A 22,706-nucleotide genomic window follows, 5' to 3' on the forward strand; every position below is an offset into this window, starting at 1 on the left:
AAGTGAGTACTTCCGGCTGACGGCCGCTTCTGCCGACACCGATAACAGCTGATTGGCGGGGATGCCGGGTGTCAGACTGATCAGATATTCATGACCTATCCTAAGGATAAGTAATCAATTAAAAGGTAGTGGACAACCTCTTTAAGTAATAGGCAGATGCAGCCATATTAAGGCATATATAGCGCTATTACCATGCCTTGAAGGTATCAATGGCCACAAAATGGAGAACTCGTATGTCGCAACACCTTTTTACCAAAAAATTTTTTTTTTTTTCTCATACCATATTGTTCAAGCAAAGTTATCTGATTCTGGTAATTATGATTTAAAAATGTTACATGACTGAGCAGTTAATAGTGTTGCTGTAGAGAACTTGGGTCCCAGGTTAAAAACTTTATGGTCTGCATGGTCTTTGTACATTTGCTCAGTGTGTGCAAGGGTTTCCTTCCAGACTCCAAAAAACATATTAATAGGGAAATTGGTCTTAGAGTCAATTTAAATGGGTAGATAACATTGTGAGCCCAATGAGGACAGGGACTAATATCAGCATACAGCGCTGCAGAACATGTTAGTAATATGCAAACAGAAACAACTAAATTAATTGAAAAAAAATTAACTAAAAGCTCCACATGGTTTTTAGACCTATGAATCTTGCTAAAGCACCAAAAATGTTATTTATATTTCACACAGTTAAACATAAATTTAAGACAATAAGAGTGAAAAACTACAAAGTTATTCTACCATAAGTCATATTCAAAGTTGGGACAATTTTGCCTAGAATTATTTTATGTTTTAAATACAATTTGGGGTTTTAACCTCTTCCCTGACATGTCAGGTACATATATATTAGATGTCACAAGCAGGTGTATAGAGCGGGCTCAGGAGCTGAGCCTGCTCCTTACATGGTGGGTTCCAATAGTACTATTCAAGTGATGGTTCTCTTAGAATGAGGGGAGGAGAGACGGGAATAGGTTAAAAGCAACAACTTGCCAAGAACCTCACACAGGGAAAAATAGTTAAGAGAGAAAAATTTCAAGAGAGACAGTAGTAGTAGTAGTAATATACTCGCAGTATACAAAACAAAAATACCATTGATATGCCAGTCTATATACAGTAAGAATATAGACTACGCAATCGAAATCCAATACAAATTTGGGAGAAAAAAAGTTACACTCTAGGATCATTTTAACTCCTTCATGACCTTGAGATTTTTCATTTTTGCGCTTTCGTTTTTTCCTCCCTTTCTTCCAAGAGCCATAACGTTTTTTATTGTTCCATCAATATAGCCATATTAGGGCTCGTTTTTTGTTAGGGCGAGTTGTACTTTTGAATGGCACCATTGATTTTACCATATCGTGTACTGGAAAATGGGAAGAAAATTACAAGTGCGGTGAAATTGCAAAAAAAGTGCAATTCCACAACTGTTTTTTTTGGATTTTATTATTTACCATGTTGACTATATGGTAAAACTGACCTGCCATTATGATTCCCCAGGACAGTACGAGTATACAGATAACAAACGTATTTAAGTGATGAAAAAACATTTCAAAATTTGTAAGAAAAAAAAAATTTGCTTATGTTGCCATTTTCTGAGACCCATAGCGTTTTCATTTTTTTTGGATCTAGGGCTGCGCGAGGGATTATTTTTGTGCGCCGAGCTGACATTTTTATTGATAACATTTTGGGGTCGATACAATGTTTTTATCGCTTCTTATTGCATTTTGCGGCGGCCAAAAAAACATAATTCTGGCATTTTGCATTTTTTTTCACGTTACACTGTTTACCGATTGGAATAATTGTTTTTATATTTTGGTAGATTGGACATTTCTGAATGCGGCGATACCAAATATATGTATTTTTTAAATTATTTTATTTTCAATGGGGGTGATTTGAACTTTTGTGTTTTTTTATTTTTTTTTATATTTTTAAAAACTTTTTTATCACATTTTTATTGACTTCAGTAGTCCCCTTAGGAAACTTGAAGCTGCGGCTGATCACATGTGCTGTACATAGCAGAGCTTCAGCCCTGCTATGTATAGCAAAAATTATTATTTCTTATGAATGCCACCCACGAGCCTGTGCTCACAGAAGATTCACAATGACAGGTACGGGGGTCTTCTGCAGACCCCCAGCTGTCATGACAACTCATCGGCATCAGCGTCCCGCAATCACATGACAGGGGCGGGATTTGTGATGTGCTTCCAGCTGAAGCATGTTAAATCCCACTGTCAGTGATTGACAATGAGATTTAACAGATTAACAGCCATCAAGTATGGAGAAAGATGCAGGCTCTGTATCAGAGCCCGCATTAAACGCAAGGACACGACCTTTGACGTACCAGTACGTCAAAGGTCGTGAAGGGGTTAAAAAGGCAGTTTTGAGTCCTTCAGACTTCTAACAGTGCTGCAGCAGTGACGGAGAGACATGTTTTAACATCCTATGTTGTTAATCAAATGAGAAAATGGATTTTTAATTACCTAAATTCTGTGTATTAATGAATTAATGAGAAGCTAAAAAGTAACTACATTTTTGTTCAGCAAAGCAGAGTATGGATTCAGCAAAAGCTAATGATTTTCTATTGATTCCGTACTCCGCTCTGTGCACTTGTTCAAGCAAGAACTGGACCCTTCTGTCTCCGGAGCTGTGTACTTCTCAGTAGTCTTTTGAGAAATTGTTGGGGGTCTTTGGACTCAGACCAGACTGGTCTGCAGGCAATTAAAGGACTTTCAAAATGAAAAAAGGACAACAATGTAGTTATTTTTAAGTGTCCACTAGGTGTTTTATCAATTAGAGAGGTGTCTTGGGCACGTCCTTACAGCTACTGGTTTATTGCTCTAGGGAACTTCATCTGGTGAGGACCTAGTATGATACTGAAGATCGCTGGACCTGTCAGTTAACAGCAGGGTATTGAAAGGATTTATAACACAGAGTACAGGCACTTCTCTGATTTATAACCCCCAGTAGACATTTGATTTATTAGTTTATGGTGCATGAGCTATTAAAACATGTTTAACCTTTTATGCTATCTGCATATTGTACAACATGGGGATATTTAAAGGGATTTCTCTGTCTCATGTGTAACTTAATTGGGGGAGGTCAAAACTACTGACAGACTCCATTTAATCTCACATATTATGTGTATCCAATATTAATCTGCTATTTGTCAGAATTACTATTACAAGAGATAACTCCACATTGCAGTAGCTCTCGTGTCAAAAAGTAATTAGATATAAAATGTTGTGATGACCAGAAGTCGAAAAGATATGTTGGGCAATTATTTTTAGGAGAAAACTGCAAAACATACCTGTACATTACATTTTTAGTGCGAGCAACACAATTTATGCAATCATAGAATATCTACAATAGATTCCATCCAGTAACATCAAAATGCCCAATATAACAAATAAAATGCTAGATGGTTTGCATAAAAAAAACTTAGCACTGACCTCCACGTTACATCCTCATCATTTCATGCCTGAGGTCTGCTGTGACAACCTAAAACCTCCTGGTAGCTGGCCATGAGCATTTCACATGAAATGATATGACAATCTGCCTACAGATCATATGTTGAACATTTACATTCTGTTTGCTTAGAGAAAACTGTTTGAAATGGTAATATTTCTAAGAGATATTCAAGGTCATTCTCAATCAACATTTGGCTCGCTACATGCAAATTCCTGTGCAATGTAAGCATCATATAAATGTTATTGTAAAGAGACGGCCAATAAAGTGCCCAAGTAACTTTTTTCCATCATGATAAAACACATGAATGTTTAAGAAACAAAGGAAGAGCTGACAGATCGCTGACTACAATTACTACTCCTAGCATTCTTCATCAATGTGACAAACGTTAAATGACACCAAACGCTTTAACAAATCGGAATCTGATGACTATCCGTGACTTTATCTACATGGTCTGCTCATAACAAAGTGGGCCCGGTTGCTGAGAAGCCACCGAATGCCACTAGGTGTAGACTGTGTGTGACGGATGTCACTGTTTGGCATCTGTTAAAGGTATCCATTAAACATATAAGTCATGAGTTTTTTAAAGGGAATCTGTCAGTAGGATCAACCCTTCTAAGCTTTCTATATGGACATGTAGGTTATAGGAAGCTGATTAAAATAATACCTTGATTGCCATGATCTGATGTCTTATACCAGTGAAACCCACGTTTTTCTTAATATGCAAGTGATCTGTTAAGATCTATGGGCCGGACACAGATCTCCCTGAGTATCGGCCTCCAGAGATAATTTTAAATGAAACTGTGTGAGACATGTAACAGTTTGCTCTCCTGATATACATGTCTCACACTGGTAATGCCTCCTTTTCATTTAAAATAAGTTCTGGAGGCAGATTCTTAAGGAGATCTATGTCTGGCCCAGAGATCTTAACAGCTGATTTACATATTAAGAAAAACGTGGATTTCTCTGGAATAAGACATTAGATCACAGATATGAAAATATCATTTTATTCAGCTTCCTATGACCTACATGGCCATATAGACGGCTTAGGAGGGTTGATCCTACAGACCGATTTGTGATGTATCTGTTAAAGAGATATCATTAAAACGCATAGTGATCGATACCTTCTGGCTGCCGTTTTTCTGAACCATAACAAACCATCAAAATGTAAAAAATCGTTATATTCACCTCTAAGGTCGTTCCGCTCCTTACCATCACTCGTCTTGTCTTGGTCACATCTTCTCATCCACTTGCAGTGAATTTCCAGGACTTCTCACACTGGGTCGGGGCTTTGGGTTTGAATAGGCCATGTGAATTCTGTGCGAGTGGTGGCCAGTGGTCGTTACAGGATGATTGTGAGGAGCGGAGGGGCTGGAGAGGTGAGTATAAGTATTTTCTTTATTTTTTGCGTATTACCTTTAGAGAGACCGCAGAGCATAATAATGGACATTACATTTGTGGACAATAATTTTCTCTGTGAATGAAATTTGAACAAGAGAATTCAAATTTTGCCTGATCCGCTGATCTCTAGCTACAAGGTCTTGAAATGTATTGCGCTAAAAGATGAAATTTTGCTGTAACCATTAGCTGTTGGAGGCTTTACTCATGAAAGATACTCAAAATCCTGTAATGAGGTAAAGCTAATTATAGTATGCCAATTAGAAGACTCTAATGTTATACTAACTGCACAATGTACTGCTTGATCACTCCATATAGCAAAATAATGTGATCAAAAGCCAATGCCTAATTTGGGTGTCATTCATTTTTAGTTAACCCTTCAAAATGATTAGGATTAATGTGAAAATGATGAGCTAATTAAATAACATATTATAACTTGTCATATCATGTATCATATTACGTACATGCCAATTAATGCAAAAGAAACATTAAAAGTAAAATGTGTTTAATCGCTACTTGGCCCTAATCGCGTCTTCAGATATATTACACCAAAGTGCGGGCTAATTACATCTACTGCAGAAATGTTTCAGTGCTATTACTGATATCGCTGACACAATCGGGACAAATGATTTAGAACTTGGCACGCTTACGGCACATTCTGTGTTCCCTTCCTGTAGAGAGCAGGGCCACGCATCTGTAGGAAAAGTCTAAAGTCAACCCAGATTCATGCTTCCCTAACCACAAGCAGCAAAATACGGAGGCAGGCAATTTTTTTTTTTACAGTGAATGCAGCGGAGTTTCAAATAAAACACAGTGGGAAATTTATCAAGACTATTATTTTATATGCCAGTCATGATCCAGTGTCTAATGGAGGAAGATGTGTCAAATTCACGAAGCTGAACGAATTTGGCACATAAAAATGCGAATAGTCCAGGCAATATGGATACAAACATCTTCACTGTTTTATTTTAGCAACATTATTAAAAAATAAGAAAACGTAACCCATATAGTGAGTGTTGCAGAAAGAAACCACTGCATTGACCAACATCTTTCAGACATACCTTTGTCCTTAAAGGGGTTGTCCGAGACTTTTATATCCTTAGGATAGGTCATCAATATATGATGGGTGGGGATATGAGACCTGACACCCCTGCTGATCAGCTGTTGCTGGTGTCAGACGGATGTGCTTAGTTGCGCAGAGGAACTACATAGCTCGTTCAGCTATATAATGGCCACGGGCAAGTACTGCACATCCACCCCCTATTGATTCGAATAGGGGGCCACATGTGCAGTGCCAGCTATGGCCACTATACAGTTGATGGAGTCGTGCGGTCTCATAATTGATCACATCCGGCATCAGGAATAGCTGATCGGCCGGGGTGCTGGGTGTCGCACCCCCAGTGATCAGATATTGATGACCTAGCCCATGCATGTCAAATTCTGGCCCATGGGCCAAATCTGGCCTGCAGGGTGGATTTATTTGGCCCGTTACACCATAACTCCCACCCCTATGTGAGGCCATTATTCTGTATGGAGGACTATGGGGGGCCCATTATTCTGTATGGAGGACTATGTGGGGTCATTATTCTGTATGGAGGACCATGTCGGGCCATTATTCTGTATGGAGGACTATGTGAGGCCATTATTCTGTGTGGAGGACTATGTGGGGCCCATTATTCTGTATGGAGGACTATGTGGGGCCCATTATTCTACATGGAGGACTATGTGGGGCCCATTATACTGTATGGAGGACTATGTGGAACCCATTATTCTGTATGGAGGACAATGTGGGGCCCATTATTCTGCATGGAGGACTATGTGGGGCCTATTATACTGTATGGAGGACTATGTGGAGCCCATTATTATGTGTGGAGGACTATGTGGGACCCATTATTCTGTATGGAGCACTATGTGGGGCCATTATTCTGTATGGAGGACCATGTGGGGCCTTTATTCTGTATGGAGGACTATGTGGGGCCCATTATTCTGAATGGAGGTGTCGCACCCCCAGTGATCAGATATTGATGACCTAGCCCATACATGTCAAATTCTGGCCCGTGGGCCAAATCTGGCCTGCAGGGTGGATTTATTTGGCCCGTTACACCAGAACCGCCACCCCTATGTGAGGCCATTATTCTGTATGTAGGACTATGTGGGGTCATTATTCTGTATGGAGGACCAAGTCGGGCCATTATTCTGTATGGAGGACTATGTGAGGCCATTATTCTGTATGGAGGACTATGTGAGGCCATTATTCTGTATGGAGGACTATGTGGGGCCCATTGTTCTGTATGGAGGACTATGTGGGACCCATTATTCTGTATGTAGGACTATGTGGGGCCCATTATTCTGTATGGAGGACTATATGGGGCTAATTATTCCGTATTGAGGACTTTGTGGGGCCCATTATTCTGTATACTGGTTGGCCCAGCGACTTTGCCCAAGTTTTTCATTTTGGTCCTCTGTGTGTTTAAGTTTGACATCCCTGACCTTGCCTAAGGATAGGCCATCAATATAAAAGTCCCAGACAATCCCTGCATGCTGTCAACAAACATCAGAGCAGTGGTGGACAGGTGACATTGGACCTTGGGAGGGAAAGCATGGGTATATTTATTATTTTCTATGCTTACAAGTCTAAACTCAAATGAAAGTTTATTATGGACAGCCCTTTAAATGTTGTGCCTCACAGGTGACTAAATCACTTTTTTTCCCATTGGAGGAATCAGAGCGCTTTTTTTTAGTTTTAGTTAAGTGTATCTGTTTCTTGACGGTATAACAAAAATCGTGAGTATAATCTATCACTGTGAATATAGCAATACTTTAGGCTATTGCTGAAAATAAACTAATTACATAGGTAAAGTCGTTCCAAATTAGAGCTGAATACCCAACTCCATGAATTACCATTGTGCATCATAAAACAAAAAAAAGACAAATAATGCCAGCTTGCTATTAGAATTCTTTGAAGAACAAGTAAAACCTCTAGGGCAGAGATTCCAAATGTAATAACAGGTAATAGCATGAATGGATCTGTACCTCATTTGAAAGATGATGCAGTCTCCTCAGTCGAAGCTGTGTGCAATCTGCAAATTAGAAATGAAAAATGCATTATATTTATTAATAAATCATTTCATAATGCTTTATTCTTTTATGGGAAATCCAAACGTCTTTCTTAAACCCTAGAAACTGTTGCACATCATCATTATCCAAGGTCATGTTATTATTTCTCGAAATTGTTTCACTTATTTGTATAGCAGAATGTCAGAATTAAAATCACAAAAATCTATTAATTCTCACAAATGTGCTCTTTTTCATTTTATTTATGGACAGCATAGTTCATTGAAAAGTAATTACAGAATGTAAAACCCAATCTTCCAATCTATCTACAGATAGCGGTAGGTCAGGTAAGCACAGAAATGACAAATACTATAAAAAGCAAACTCCTTCTGCTGGACCATGTTTGTATCTGACATGACAAAAAAGGCCTCTTTATACTTAGCGATGGTCAATACAATGTGATCATGTCTGAGTGGTCGTTACGATTATTGCCCAGAATCGTTAATAAATGATAAAATGTGCTTATTGTTGACCAATATTGTTCTTATATAAATAAAACATCATTACTGGTCTAGGTAATCAGTCATGCAGAGAGGGCCCTATGTATCACTAAATAGGGCGCCTATAGATCTATATGTACAGAGCTATTTTCCCCTATGAACAATGCTTTTAGCAGAGAAGAGCTGCATACACACCACAATCATAGGAGCAAGCCACTTTAATGTCTTTGTTGAATCGTTCAGAAATGTTTTGTTTTCCCCTGTATTACAGAGCATCTGTCACCATGTTTTCGCTATGTAAACTGAGAGCAGCATGATGTAGAGACAGAGACCCTGATTCCAGAGATGTTTCACTTGCTGGTCTGCCTATTGTCAATTTGATACAATCACTGTTTTCTCTGCTGCAGACCTGGCAGAGCTCAGAATGATGACTTCTGTGTGCTGACTGGCAGCTTTCTGTGTACATTGTGTATTGGCAGAGAGCTGCTGGTGGGGGCAGGGTTACCGAGAACAAGTTGACTAGAAGGCACAGGAGAGCTAATCTTGTAGTGATAATCTCCTGCTGATAAAACACTGATTTTATTGAACACACAGCCTAGTAAGTGACATATCGCTAGAATCAGGTTCTCAGCCCCTGCATTATGCTGCCCTTGGATAACATAGCAAAAGCTTGCTGACAGTTTCTCTTTAAGATACAGCCCAAATAATGTAAATGATCATGTGTAGAACTATAGTGTGTACAGGGGGTACATATAGAGCACCATTATATTCAGTAGCATATTACAGACATTATCATCACTGTCCCCATTGGGGCTCACACTCTACATTTGCTATCAGTATGTCTTTTATAGTGTGGGAAGAAACTGGAGGAAGCCCATGCAAACACAGGGAGAACATACAGACTCCTTGCAGATGTTGTCCTTGGTGGGATTTGAACCAAGGACCCCAGCGCTGCAAGGCTGCTGTGCTAACCACTGAGCCACCGTGCTGCCCGGCCTTTAGCTCATATGGAGAGTTCGATACTATTAAAAACCCATGATAGTAAATGGCACTGTTAGAGATTTTGCATTGGTCCCCACAAGCTTCATGTGACACCACTGTGCATAAGACATCAATGTCATTTTAGCTGACATTTACAATATATATACAATTTGACTGATCTTGTGATGGTGAAAAATATTAGTATATGTGTAAAGATTTTACTGATGGGAATGACCATCACAAGCATAAAGTAGCCAGCAATCAGTTACTTGCATTATGAAAAGTAACTTATAGTATTCCATTGCTCCAGCTCTACAAGTCAACCGTGCAAAAAAAATGCAATACCTATATAACATTTAAAACAAAGCAAAGTATATGCAAAGTAACTCAAAGTTGTAAGCACAAAATCATTTTCAAAATGACTTATTAATAGTGGAAACTATGATTTAACATAAGTGCTTGGGTACAAGGATGAAGTTAGTCATCACACCAACAAGGCATGAGATTTATTTTTCCTGGAGCCCTATTCCTTACAAAGAAAGGTCTTGTGCCCAGCAAGGTACCCGGGCATAGCACTCAGCAGCTTTCTTTCCCATGCTTGTGGCACTGTCATGCATTTTCCATGAAATAATAGATTAATCTGTTGTGATGCAACTTCAAAAGGGTCCATTCACGCTGATACCGCATAGATTTATCTCATAATTGTATATTGTAATCAGTGTGGTTTCAGACCATTTCCTGCGACTGAAAATGAGAGACAAAATGAGAAAACAAATCCTGAAAATCACATTGTCTGATTTGGAAAGACATTTTTTTTCAAATTATGGTGGAAAATAAGTATTTGGTCACCTACAAACAAGTAAGATTTCTGGCTCTCACAGACCTGTAACTTCTTCTTTAAGAGGCTCCTCTGTCCTCCACTCATTACCTGTAGTACTGGCACCTGTTTGAACTTGTTATCAGTATAAAAGACACCTGTCCGCAGCCTCAAACAGTCACACTCCAAACTCCACTATGGTGAAGACCAAAGAGCTGTCGAAGGACACCAGAAACAAAATTGTAGCCCTGCACTATGCTGGGAAGACTGAATCTGCAATAGGAAAGCTGCTTGGTGTGAAGAAATCAACTGTGGGAGCAATAATTAGAAAATGGAAGACATACAAGAACATTGATAATCTCCCTCAATCTGGGGCTCCACACAAGATCTCACCCCGTGGGGTCAAAATGATCTCAAGAACGGTGAGCAAAAATCCCAGAACCACACGAGGGACCTAGTGAATGACCTGCAGAGAGCTGGGACCAACATTACACAGGCTACCATCAGTAACACAATACGTCGCCAGGGACCCAGATCCTGCAGTGCCAGATGTGTCCCCCTGCTTAAGCCAATACATGTCCGGGCCCACCTGAAGTTTTCTGGAGAGCATTTTGATGATCCAGAAGAGTATTGGGAGAATGTCATATGGTCAGATGAAACCAAAGTAGAACTGTTTGGTAGAAACACAACTCGTCGTGTTTGGAGGAGAAAGAATGCTGAGTTGCATCCAAAGAAAACCATACCTACTGTGAAGCATGGGGGTGGCAACATCATGCTTTGGGGCTGTTTCTATGCTAAGGGACCAGGACCACTGATCCGTGTGCATGAAAAAATGAATGGGGCCATGTATCATGAGATTTGGAGTGCAAACCTCCTTCGATCAGCAAGGACATTGAAGATAAAACGTGGCTAGGTCTTTCAGCATGACAATGATACCAAGCACACCACCAGGGCAACGAAGGAGTGGCTTCGTAAGAAGCATTTCAAGGTCCTGGAGTGGCCTGTCTCCAGATCTAAATCCCATAGAAAACCTTTGGAGGAAGTTGAAAGTTCGTGTTGCCCAGCGACAGCCCCAAAACATCACTGTTCTAGAGAAGATCAGCATGGAGGAATGGGCCAACATACAAGCAACAGTGTGTGCCAACCTTGTGAAAACTTACAGAAAAAGTTTGACCTCTGTCATTGCCAACAAAGAATACATAACAAAGTATTGAGATGAACTTTTGTAATTGACCAAATACTTATTTTCCACCAAAATTTGAAAAAAATTTCTTTCCAAATCAGACAATATGATTTTCAGGATTTGTTTTCTCACTTTGTCTCTGATAGTTGAGGTCTACCTATGATGTCAATTACAGGCCTCGCTCATCTTTTTAAGTGGGAGAACTAGCACAATTGGTGGCTGACTAGATACTTTTTTCCCCGCTGTAGCATTTTTTCACTAGTTTATGCTTATAATCACATCAACAGATCTCTTGCTTGTTAAACTTCACAAAAGAGGTTGTTATGGCAAAGTTTGCTAGTTTGATGCTCCTTCATATGGCAAGAACAGAGCAAAGGAGAATGGCAAGATAATAGAAAGCCATTGAGGAGTTAATACCAAAGGAGGGGTAAGATATACCCATGCTCTACAGTGCCCTCTATTGGACTATTAATGCTAAACATCCAATGGGCAAACCTAAAAACTGACCAAAAGTAAAAGTCATGTGAAAGCCAGATCACAATAGACACACTGCACAGATCAGCCCATGCACAAGTAATGAATTTGCTGAATGAATAGGGAACAATCGTGGGATATGTTTTGCATTGTATTTTTACAGCTGCACAATAAATTGGACCTCTGAATCATTTCCTGCAAGTTAATTGCATTTTTAAAATGTTACTCTTGGATAAAAATGAACACAGTAATAGATTAGTGATATAATCAGTGCATTATTTCTATGGGAGTAACCTGATGATGGGTTTTATAAACCAATATTAAAACACTTAACATGTTACTAAGATTAAACGGAATCTGTCCTTAAGAACAGCCTTTGAAAGCTAAATCCATGAACACTTTTATATCTTCTATCTGTTGCTGCATTCCCAGGAAATCAGCATTTTTAGTCCAAATGCAAATGAGATGTTAAGTGCTTTGGACAAGACAGAGCACTTCTTGAGCCCCTCCCTACAGAGGATGTTTCTCCACTTAGAACCAGACTCTTTAGCCTAATTGATAGCTCAATGTCAGTGTGACGTCAGACACCAGGCAAGGAAATCAGACAGTGAGCTATTAATTAAGCTAAATTGGCTGGTGTTAGACAGGAAAAGAACCTCGGGAGACAGAGGCTCGGTAAGTGCTCTGTCTTGTCCAGAACACTTAATGCTTCATTTACATGTAAATTAAAACGCTCATTTTTTGAGAATGCAGCAACAAATAGAAGATATAAATGTGTCAATGGATTTAGCTTTTAAAGACCTGCATGCCCATGTATGTGGTTTGTTGGGTTCATCTTATGGGCAGATTTAATTTCACTTAAGAAATTGCTATGATTTGATGAGAGGTACATTTTATTTATGAATCATGCAAAATTGCACATATCAGGAATATCAGTGTATCTGTGGTTTCAATCAATATGAAAACCCCTAACAGATAACTATAATCCACTTATCACCAGGATATAGGGAACTGATGCACAAGGGTACATTCACATTTCCATTTGAAAGCCCAGTGAACTCTTTCCTGAGCATTTGCCAAGGAGTCTAAAAATAAACCAAGGAAATGCTGCACAGAGTGGTTAACACCAATCTAGAGAGGGCTGGAGATTCTTGCCTTGTTCTGAAGGCAACCCATATCTAAAAATATTTAGGTGAAGTTACCCTTTAAAGAAGTTGTCCACTACATTATATGAACCCCCCAAATGTATCCCCCGGGGCCCAGAAGTGTTTTTGCAAACACCTTGCGGTGCCTTTTCTGCCTCTGAGTGGCGCTATCGCTGGCTACTCAGAGGCATCATGTGACCCGTCACTGATGTCACGTCAAGTGAGGCGTGACATCAGTGACGCGCTCCCCGGGGTGGATGCTAGGCTGTGGGCGGGGTTACCTTGTGCGTTACACCCAGTTGCAGCCTGGACTTGTCATGACATCAGCGGATGTCAGAGCAGGGGGTCACGTGATGCCTGTGAGCGGCCAGTGATAGCGCCACTCACAGGCAGAAAAGGCACCACAAGGTATTTAGAGAAACACTTATGGACCCTGGGGGACTATATTGGGGGATCATATAAAGTAGTGGACAGCCCCTTTAATGCCACTCAGTATGACTCATACAATCTGGATTTTAAACCTATAGACTCAGTAAAATAGATATCATAGAAAAAATGGTAAACGTGCTTAAAGTGGACCTCAGTCTTCTCTATAACCGTGAGTTTTGTCCTTAATTCTTTAGACTTCTAAATGCGCCCAAACACCTCAGATACCTGTCTGCCCAATGCTCTCCCAACTCTCTCTTAGTTTTCTTATTCACATGAATGCTCGGCCAAGTGTGTTCTTGAGGGGCAGAAATTAGCAAGCTACTGCCAGACTTATCAGTAGAGATGAGCGTTGTTCTACTCGAACTGTTCGCCAATCTCAAATTCGAGCTGTTTTGGGCGGTGTTCGAGCCGTTCGGCGAACACGAACAATTTGAGAAAAATTCGGCTGTTCGAGGTTATGTTCGATAACTGTTCGTGCACCAAAATCACAACTGGATTTTTTCTCAGTAATGATGAAAATTAATGTTAATACGCAGTTTGAGTGTACAGCGGGGCGGGGGGAGGGGCAGGGGATGGATCTCTGCAGGAATAATGAAGATCTCCATTTTTTTTTCTCTTTCCCGCATTTACAGTGGGGAGGTGCAATCTGTCAGCCTATCAGCAGCGCACACACGGAGCGAAGTGCTTTTTTTCACACAAGCAAGGGCATGTGTCATTGGCAGTGTATGTCACATGTCCTTGCCCTATAAGACCAAGCCATTTTCCCCGTCGCCACCATTTTCTCACTGCTGCAGCTGCGTGTTAGACGGCACCGCTGTTGCTGTGTGCGCTATACCTTGTTAATTTCAAGCCAATTTTCGCACAAATCTACAGATAGCTTGGGAGTAGGGAATAGTTGTGATTGCAGTCCTTTTAACCGGTTCAGGACCGCCCACTGTACATAAACGTCGGCGCTGCCTGGGCTCTGTGCAGCGCCGACGTTTAAAAACGGTGGGTGGTCCCGCAGCGCTCAGGACCCCCAGGGTCCTGCTAGCGCTGCGGTACCGGTTCAGAGCGATAGCTCTGACATGTGGCATCATGGGGACCTGATTGGATCAGGTCCCCATGATGTTAACCTGTTCCTATCTTCTAGATGCCACGATCCATAGCGATCGCGGCATTTAAAAGATAGGAACAGCCGGTGGTCGGCGATCGGGACCCCCCACATACCTGTCAGCGGCGGGGATCCCGGTGCTGTGACCTCTGACATCATCGAGACCTGATTGGCTCAGGTCTCGATGATGTCAGCGTCACACCAGCCAATCAGAGAGATCACCAGGGAAGTTTGTTTTAGCAACAAACTTTCCCGGGCGATCTGCCTGATAAATGCAGTTTCTCCTCCGACCTCAGTGAGAGAGCAGAGGAGAAACAGTGTGACAAGAGCTGTCAGCCTTGCCACTGTGAAAGTAAAAAAAAAAAAAATAAAAAAGAAAGTAAGAGTTAGGGTTAGTGAGTCTGTCAGATCAGTCAGTCCTGTCAGATCAGTCCAGTCAGATCTGTCAGTCAGTCAGTCCTGTCAGATCAGTCCAGTCAGATCTGTCAGTCCTGTCAGATCAGTCCAGTCAGATCTGTCAGTCCTGTCAGATCTGTCAGTCAGTCAGTCCTGTCAGATCTGTCAGTCAGTCCTGTCAGATCTGTCAGTCCTGTCAGATCTGTCAGTCAGTCAGTCCTGTCAGATCTGTCAGTCAGTCAGTCCTGTCAGATCTGTCAGTCAGTCAGTCCTGTCAGATCTGTCAGTCAGTCAGTCCTGTCAGATCTGTCAGTCAGTCAGTCCTGTCAGATCTGTCAGTCAGTCAGTCCTGTCAGATCTGTCAGTCAGTCAGTCCTGTCAGATCTGTCAGTCAGTCAGTCCTGTCAGATCTGTCAGTCAGTCAGATCTGTCAGTCAGTCAGTCCTGTCAGATCTGTCAGTCCTGTCAGATCTGTCAGTCAGTCAGTCCTGTCAGATCTGTCAGTCAGTCAGATCTGTCAGTCAGTCAGTCCTGTTAGATCTGTCAGTAAGTCAGTCCTGTCAGATCAGTCAGTCAGTCCTGTCACATCAGTCAGTCAGTCCTGTCAGATCAGTCCGGTCAGTCCAGTTCGGTCCCGTCCTTTCAGTCCGGTCCGTTCAGTCCAGTCAAAAAATATAAAAATAAAATGGCCCGTCAGACTTATACCGCAGAAGAGGTGTATGCCCTGCTATGTTCTGACACTGATAACAGTGCAATCTCAGATGGAGATATGGATTTTGAGGGCTTTAGTAGCGGCGACACTGAGAGCCCAGAAATGAGCAGTGATTCTGTTCCATCCTCAAGCCCAAGGACCAGTACAACAATAGGGGCAAATAGCGCTACTGGAGAAACGTCTCCAAATCAGGGAACACTGCCCAGTACAAGCGCTGTCCCTGCTACTAGTGAATTGGCGCACGCCAGTGTACAAGGGGCGTTGCCACATGATCTAGCATTTCCCAGATGGGAGGCTTCAGATTCGGCTGCTCCATTCAGCCCTGATTTCAACGCCATTCCTGGTATAAATGTGGAGGTGGAAGATTTTGGACCAATTCATTTTTTTAATTTGTTTTTTACAGACAGCTTGCTAGAGCATATTGTCGTGCAAACAAATTTATACGCGTCCCAATTCATAAGCCAGAATCCCCGATCTTACTATGCTAGGGCAAATTTATGGACACCAACTAATGTCCCGGAAATAAAAACATTTTTAGGACTTACATTTGCCATGGGGCTTGTTAAAAAACCGAGCATTCGATCCTACTGGTCCAACCACCCTGTTCAAGCCACCCCTATGTTTTCAGTCATTCTGCCTAGGACCCGTTATGAAATGCTCATGCGGTTTTGGCATTTTAACGACAATAGTCAATGCCTGCCCAGAAATGCCCCAGAACATGACAGGTTATATAAAATTAGACCCATCATTGAAAATTTGTCAGAAAAATTCTTAAGCCTCTACACCCCAACACAAAATATTTCTATAGACGAGTCCCTTGTAAAATTCAAAGGAAGACTGCACCTCAAGCAATTTATCCCATCTAAAAGGGCAAGGTTTGGAATAAAGCTCTATAAAATGTGCGAAAGTTCAACCGGATACACATCCGCTTTTCGCATATATGAGGGGAAAGATAGCCAACTAAACCCACCAGGATGCCCTACTTATCTGGGGACATCTGGAAAAATTGTTTGGGAGCTGATAAGTCCATTTTTTCAAAAAGGCTACAATCTATATGTGGACAATTATTACACCAGCATACCCCTATTTAAAAGTCTGGTTGAACACAACATCGGGGCTTGTGGGACCATCCGTAAAAACCGTCAGGGGTTTCCACAACCATTGGTCAACCAAAAGTTTCAAAAGGGGCAGTCAGGGGCTGTACGCAACGGAGAGCTGCTTGCCCTGAAATATAGGGATAAGAGGGATATTTTTGTCCTCAGCTCGATCCACACAGATGCCACAAGGGCCACTGTAGAACTAGGATCCACCACTCCGAAGCAAAAACCTGTGTCAGTCATTGACTACAACAAACACATGGGGGGTGTGGACCTTGCAGACCAGGTTCTACAGCCATACCAGGTATCAAGAAAGTCCTATACCTGGTATAAAAAGTTGGTTATTTATTTGTTTCAGGTGGCCACATACAATTCTTTTGTGTTGTACAAAAAAGCAGGAAATTCAGATCCTTTTCTTGATTATCAAGAAAAGGTAATTGAAAATCTTGTCTTTCAAAGTGTTAGCCCCGCTCATCCATTAGAATCTGAGGATGTGAAAAGATTCACTGAGCGACATTTTATTGCACTTATTCCAGCAACGGAAACAAGAAGGAACCCCCAGAAAAGATGTCGTGTATGTACTAAGAGAGGAATGAGGCGTGATACCCGCTACTATTGCCCACAATGCCCATCATTGCCAGCCTTATGCGTCACTGACTGCTTTAAAATCTTCCACACAGAACCACGTTTTTAAACTGTAAAAATGTATCCCAATTTGTCATTCAAACATTTGGTTCATTTAGTGAATGACACATTCGAGTAGAGCTCACTAAATTTCCAGGGGGGGTTCTCCAGAATCTAAACCTTCCATTGCGTGCTTGTTTCTGGAAATCATCAATTGAGTTAAAATGGTCACTAAACCCATAGATGAATTCCCAGAGGGGTTTCATTTCCAAAATGGGGTCACTTCAGGGGGGATTCTTTAGCTCTGGTACTCTGAAAAGTGCCAGAACAGCATAATCCCCCCTGAAGTGACCCCATTATAGAAATGACACCTCTGTGGGAATTCATCTATGGGTTTAGTGACCATTTACCTATCTACTTATTTTCCCACCACTAGATTAATTTATACAGAGGAGTAGATTGTAAAATTCGGTCACTTGTTGTGGGTTTCCTCTGTTTAGGCACCCCAGGGGCTCTCCAAATGCAACATGGCGTCCGCTATCCATTCCAGTCAAATTTCCATTCCAAAAGTCAAATGGCGCTCCTTACCTTCCAAGCCATGCCGTGCGCCCAAACAGTGGCTTTGCACCACATATGGGGTATCAGCGTGCTCAGGAGAAATTGCACAACACATTTTGGGGTCCATTTTTTTCTGGCTGCCCTTGTGAAAATTAAAAATTTGAGGCTAAAGTAGCAGTTTTGTGTTAAAAATGTGTTTTTTTATTTTCACACTTCAACATTATAAAATTCTGTGAAGCCCCTGGGGGTTCAAGGTGCTCACCACACATCTAGATAAGTTCCTTGAGGGGTCTAGTTTCCAAAATGGGGTCACTTGTTGGGGGTTTCCTCTGTTTAGGCACCTCAGGGGCTCTCCAAATGCAACATGGCGTCCGCTATCCATTCCAGTCAAATTTCCATTCCAAAAGTCAAATGGCGCTCCTTACCTTCCAAGCCATGCCGTGCGCCCAAACAGTGGCTTTGCACCACATATGGGGTATCAGCGTGCTCAGGAGAAATTGCACAACACATTTTGGGGTCCATTTTTTCTGGCTGCCCTTGTGAAAATTAAAAATTTGAGGCTAAAGTAGCAGTTTTGTGTTAAAAATGTGTTTTTTTATTTTCACACTTCAACATTATAAAATTCTGTGAAGCCCCTGGGGGTTCAAGGTGCTCACCACACATCTAGATAAGTTCCTTGAGGGGTCTAGTTTCCAAAATGGGTTCACTTGTTGGGGGTTTCCTCTGTTTAGACACCTCTGGGGCTCTCCAAATGCAACATGGCGTCCGCTATCCATTCCAGTCAAATTTCCATTCCAAAAGTCAAATGGCGCTCCTTACCTTCCAAGCCATGCCGTGCACCCAAACAGTGGCTTTGCACCACATATGGGGTATCAGCGTGCTCAGGAGAAATTACACAACACATTTTGGGGTCCATTTTTTCTGGCTGCCCTTGTGAAAATTAAAAATTTGAGGTTAAAGTAGCAGTTTTGTGAAAAAAAGTTAAATGTTCATTGTTTTCTTCCACATTCCAAAAATTCCTGTGAAGCACCTGAAGGGTTAATAAACTTGTTGAATGTGGTTTTGAGCACCTTGAGGGGTGCAGTTTTTAGAATGTTATCACTTTTGGGTATTTTCTGTCATAAAGGCTCCTCAAAGTCACTTCAAATAAGATGTGGTCCCTAAAAAAAATGTTTTTGGAAATTTTGTTGTAAAAATGAGAAATCGCTTATAGCTTCCTAACAAAAAAAAATTTTGGTTCCAAAATTGTGCTGATGTGAAGTAGACATGTGGGCAATGTTATTTATTAACTATTTTGTGTGATATATCTCTCTGATTAAAGGGCATGAAAATTCAAAGTTTGAAAATTGCAAAATTTTCAAAATTTTCGCCAAATTTCTGATTTTTTCACAATCAAACGCAAGTGATATCAAAGAAATTTTACCACTATCATGAAGTACTATATGTCACAAAAAAACAATCTCAGAATCAGGGGGATCCGTTGAAGCGTTCCAGAGTAATTACCTCATAAAGTGACAGTGGTCAGAATTGAAAAAATTGGCCCGGTCACGAAGGCAAAAACAGGCTCTGGCGCGAAGTGGTTAAGGACTAGGTTACAGCATTTCCTATGACTTTTATCAGGCAGGTCTGTGCTCTTAAATAGATAGATTGTGGGAGTAAAGACTAATTGTAATTGCAGTCCTTTTCAGGACTAGGTTACATCAGTTCCTATCAGTTTTTGCCAGGCAGGTCTGTGCCAGTGCTGTGCAAGTTTTTTTCACAGCATTTGGCTGAATCTAGCAAAGCTAATCCTTTTTGGCCTATTGCAGAGTGTGTTAGTCAGTGGAGTAGCCTATCTGTGTTGCAAGATATACCACCTGTGTATAGAATACCAATTTTTTTACTGCACCTAGTGAAGTAAAATCTTTTGGGCATAGCATCATTCTATTAGTCCATCTATACTGACCTCCATCAGGTTGCAAATTGAATATAATTTTTTTCTGCATCTAGCTCTGAAAAAATATTTGGGCTTCTAGCAGTGTGTGGGACTTGTTCTATTAGTCCATCTATACTGACCTCCATCAGGTTGCAAACTGAATATAATTTTTTTCTGCATCTAGCTCTGAAAAAATATTTGGCCTTCTAGCAGTGTGTGGGACTTTCTCTATTAGTCCATCTATTCTGACCTCCATCAGGTTGCAAATTAAAAATAATTTTTATCTGCATCTACCTCTGAAAAAATATTTGGGCTTCTAGCTGTGTGTGGGACTTGTTCTATTAGTCCATCTATACTGACCTCCATCAGGTTGCAAACTGAATATAATTTTTTTCTGCATCTAGCTCTGAAAAAATATTTGGCCTTCTAGCAGTGTGTGGGACTTTCTCTATTAGTCCATCTATACTGACCTCCATCAGGTTGCAAATTAAAAATAATTTTTATCTGCATCTAGCTCTGAAAAAATATTTGGCCTTCTAGCAGTGTGTGGGACTTTCTCTATTAGTCCATCTATACTGACCTCCATCAGGTTGCAAATTAAAAATAATTTTTATCTGCATCTACCTCTGAAAAAATATTTGGGCTTCTAGCTGTGTGTGGGACTTGTTCTATTAGTCCATCTATACTGACCTCCATCAGGTTGCAAACTGAATATAATTTTTTTCTGCATCTAGCTCTGAAAAAATATTTGGCCTTCTAGCAGTGTGTGGGACTTTCTCTATTAGTCCATCTATACTGACCTCCATCAGGTTGCAAATTAAAAATAATTTTTTTTCTGCATCTACCTCTGAAAAAATATTGGGCTTCTAGCTGTGTGTGGGACTTGTTCTATTAATCCATCTATACAGACCTCCATCAGGTTGCAAACTGAATATAATTTTTTTCTGCATCTACCTCTGAAAAAATATTTGGGCTTCTAGCTGTGTGTGGGACTTGTTCTATTAGTCCATCTATACTGACCTCCATCAGGTTGCAAACTGAATATAATTTTTTTCTGCATCTAGCTCTGAAAAAATATTTGGCCTTCTAGCAGTGTGTGGGACTTTCTCTATTAGTCCATCTATACTGACCTCCATCAGGTTGCAAATTAAAAATAATTTTTATCTGCATCTAGCTCTGAAAAAATATTTGGCCTTCTAGCAGTGTGTGGGACTTTCTCTATTAGTCCATCTATACTGACCTCCATCAGGTTGCAAATTAAAAATAATTTTTATCTGCATCTACCTCTGAAAAAATATTTGGGCTTCTAGCTGTGTGTGGGACTTGTTCTATTAGTCCATCTATACTGACCTCCATCAGGTTGCAAACTGAATATAATTTTTTTCTGCATCTAGCTCTGAAAAAATATTTGGCCTTCTAGCAGTGTGTGGGACTTTCTCTATTAGTCCATCTATACTGACCTCCATCAGGTTGCAAATTAAAAATAATTTTTTTTCTGCATCTACCTCTGAAAAAATATTGGGCTTCTAGCTGTGTGTGGGACTTGTTCTATTAATCCATCTATACAGACCTCCATCAGGTTGCAAACTGAATATAATTTTTTTCTGCATCTACCTCTGAAAAAATATTTGGGCTTCTAGCTGTGTGTGGGACTTGTTCTATTAGTCCATCTATACTGACCTCCATCAGGTTGCAAACTGAATATAATTTTTTTCTGCATCTAGCTCTGAAAAAATATTTGGCCTTCTAGCAGTGTGTGGGACTTGTTATATTAGTCCACCTATACTGACCTCCATCAGGTTGCAAATTCAAAATAATTTTTTGTCTGCATCTAGCTCTGAAAAAATATTTGGCCTTCTAGCAGTGTGTGGGACTTTCTCTATTAGTCCATCTATACTGACCTCCATCAGGTTGCAAACTGAATATATTTTTTTTCTGCATCTACCTCTGAAAAAATATTGGGCTTCTAGCTGTGTGTGGGACTTGTTCTATTAATCCATCTATACAGACCTCCATCAGGTTGCAAACTGAATATAATTTTTTTCTGCATCTACCTCTGAAAAAATATTTGGGCTTCTAGCTGTGTGTGGGACTTGTTCTATTAGTCCATCTATACTGACCTCCATCAGGTTGCAAACTGAATATAATTTTTTTCTGCATCTAGCTCTGAAAAAATATTTGGCCTTCTAGCAGTGTGTGGGACTTTCTCTATTAGTCCATCTATACTGACCTCCATCAGGTTGCAAATTAAAAATAATTTTTTTTCTGCATCTACCTCTGAAAAAATATTGGGCTTCTAGCTGTGTGTGGGACTTGTTCTATTAATCCATCTATAGAGACCTCTATCAGGTTGCAAACTGAATATAATTTTTTTCTGCATCTACCTCTGAAAAAATATTTGGGCTTCTAGCTGTGTGTGGGACTTGTTCTATTAGTCCATCTATACTGACCTCCATCAGGTTGCAAACTGAATATAATTTTTTTCTGCATCTAGCTCTGAAAAAATATTTGGCCTTCTAGCAGTGTGTGGGACTTGTTCTATTAGTCCACCTATACTGACCTCCATCAGGTTGCAAATTCAAAATAATTTTTTGTCTGCATCTAGCTCTGAAAAAATATTTGGCCTTCTAGCAGTGTGTGGGACTTTCTCTATTAGTCCATCTATACTGACCTCCATCAGGTTGCAAACTGAATATATTTTTTTTTCTGCAACTACCTCTGAAAAAATATTGGGCTTCTAGCTGTGTGTGGGACTTGTTCTATTAATCCATCTATACAGACCTCCATCAGGTTGCAAACTGAATATAATTTTTTTCTGCATCTACCTCTGAAAAAATATTTGGGCTTCTAGCTGTGTGTGGGACTTGTTCT

General features: G+C 40.5%; 1 protein-coding gene across 4 annotated transcripts in view; it reads right to left on the reverse strand.

The window, feature by feature from the left end:
• Window positions 1–22,706, reverse strand: part of THRB (thyroid hormone receptor beta) — a 449,080-nt gene that overhangs the window by 177,664 nt on the left and 248,710 nt on the right. For 3 of the 4 annotated variants that reach the window (XM_073677977.1, XM_073677980.1, XM_073677978.1), the window contains exon 3: window positions 7,891–7,937. The gene's annotated coding sequence lies outside the window, so the exon portion shown is untranslated. Of the gene's footprint in view, window positions 1–5,507; window positions 5,552–7,890; window positions 7,938–22,706 lie in introns of all 4 variants that reach the window. The other variant, XM_073677979.1, reaches the window with a different exon arrangement.

This window comes from Phyllobates terribilis, unplaced genomic scaffold (assembly GCF_046119375.1).
Source record: "Phyllobates terribilis strain yellow unplaced genomic scaffold, ASM4611937v1 Scaffold_4__5_contigs__length_816908805, whole genome shotgun sequence".
Lineage (NCBI taxonomy): Eukaryota > Metazoa > Chordata > Amphibia > Anura > Dendrobatidae > Phyllobates > Phyllobates terribilis.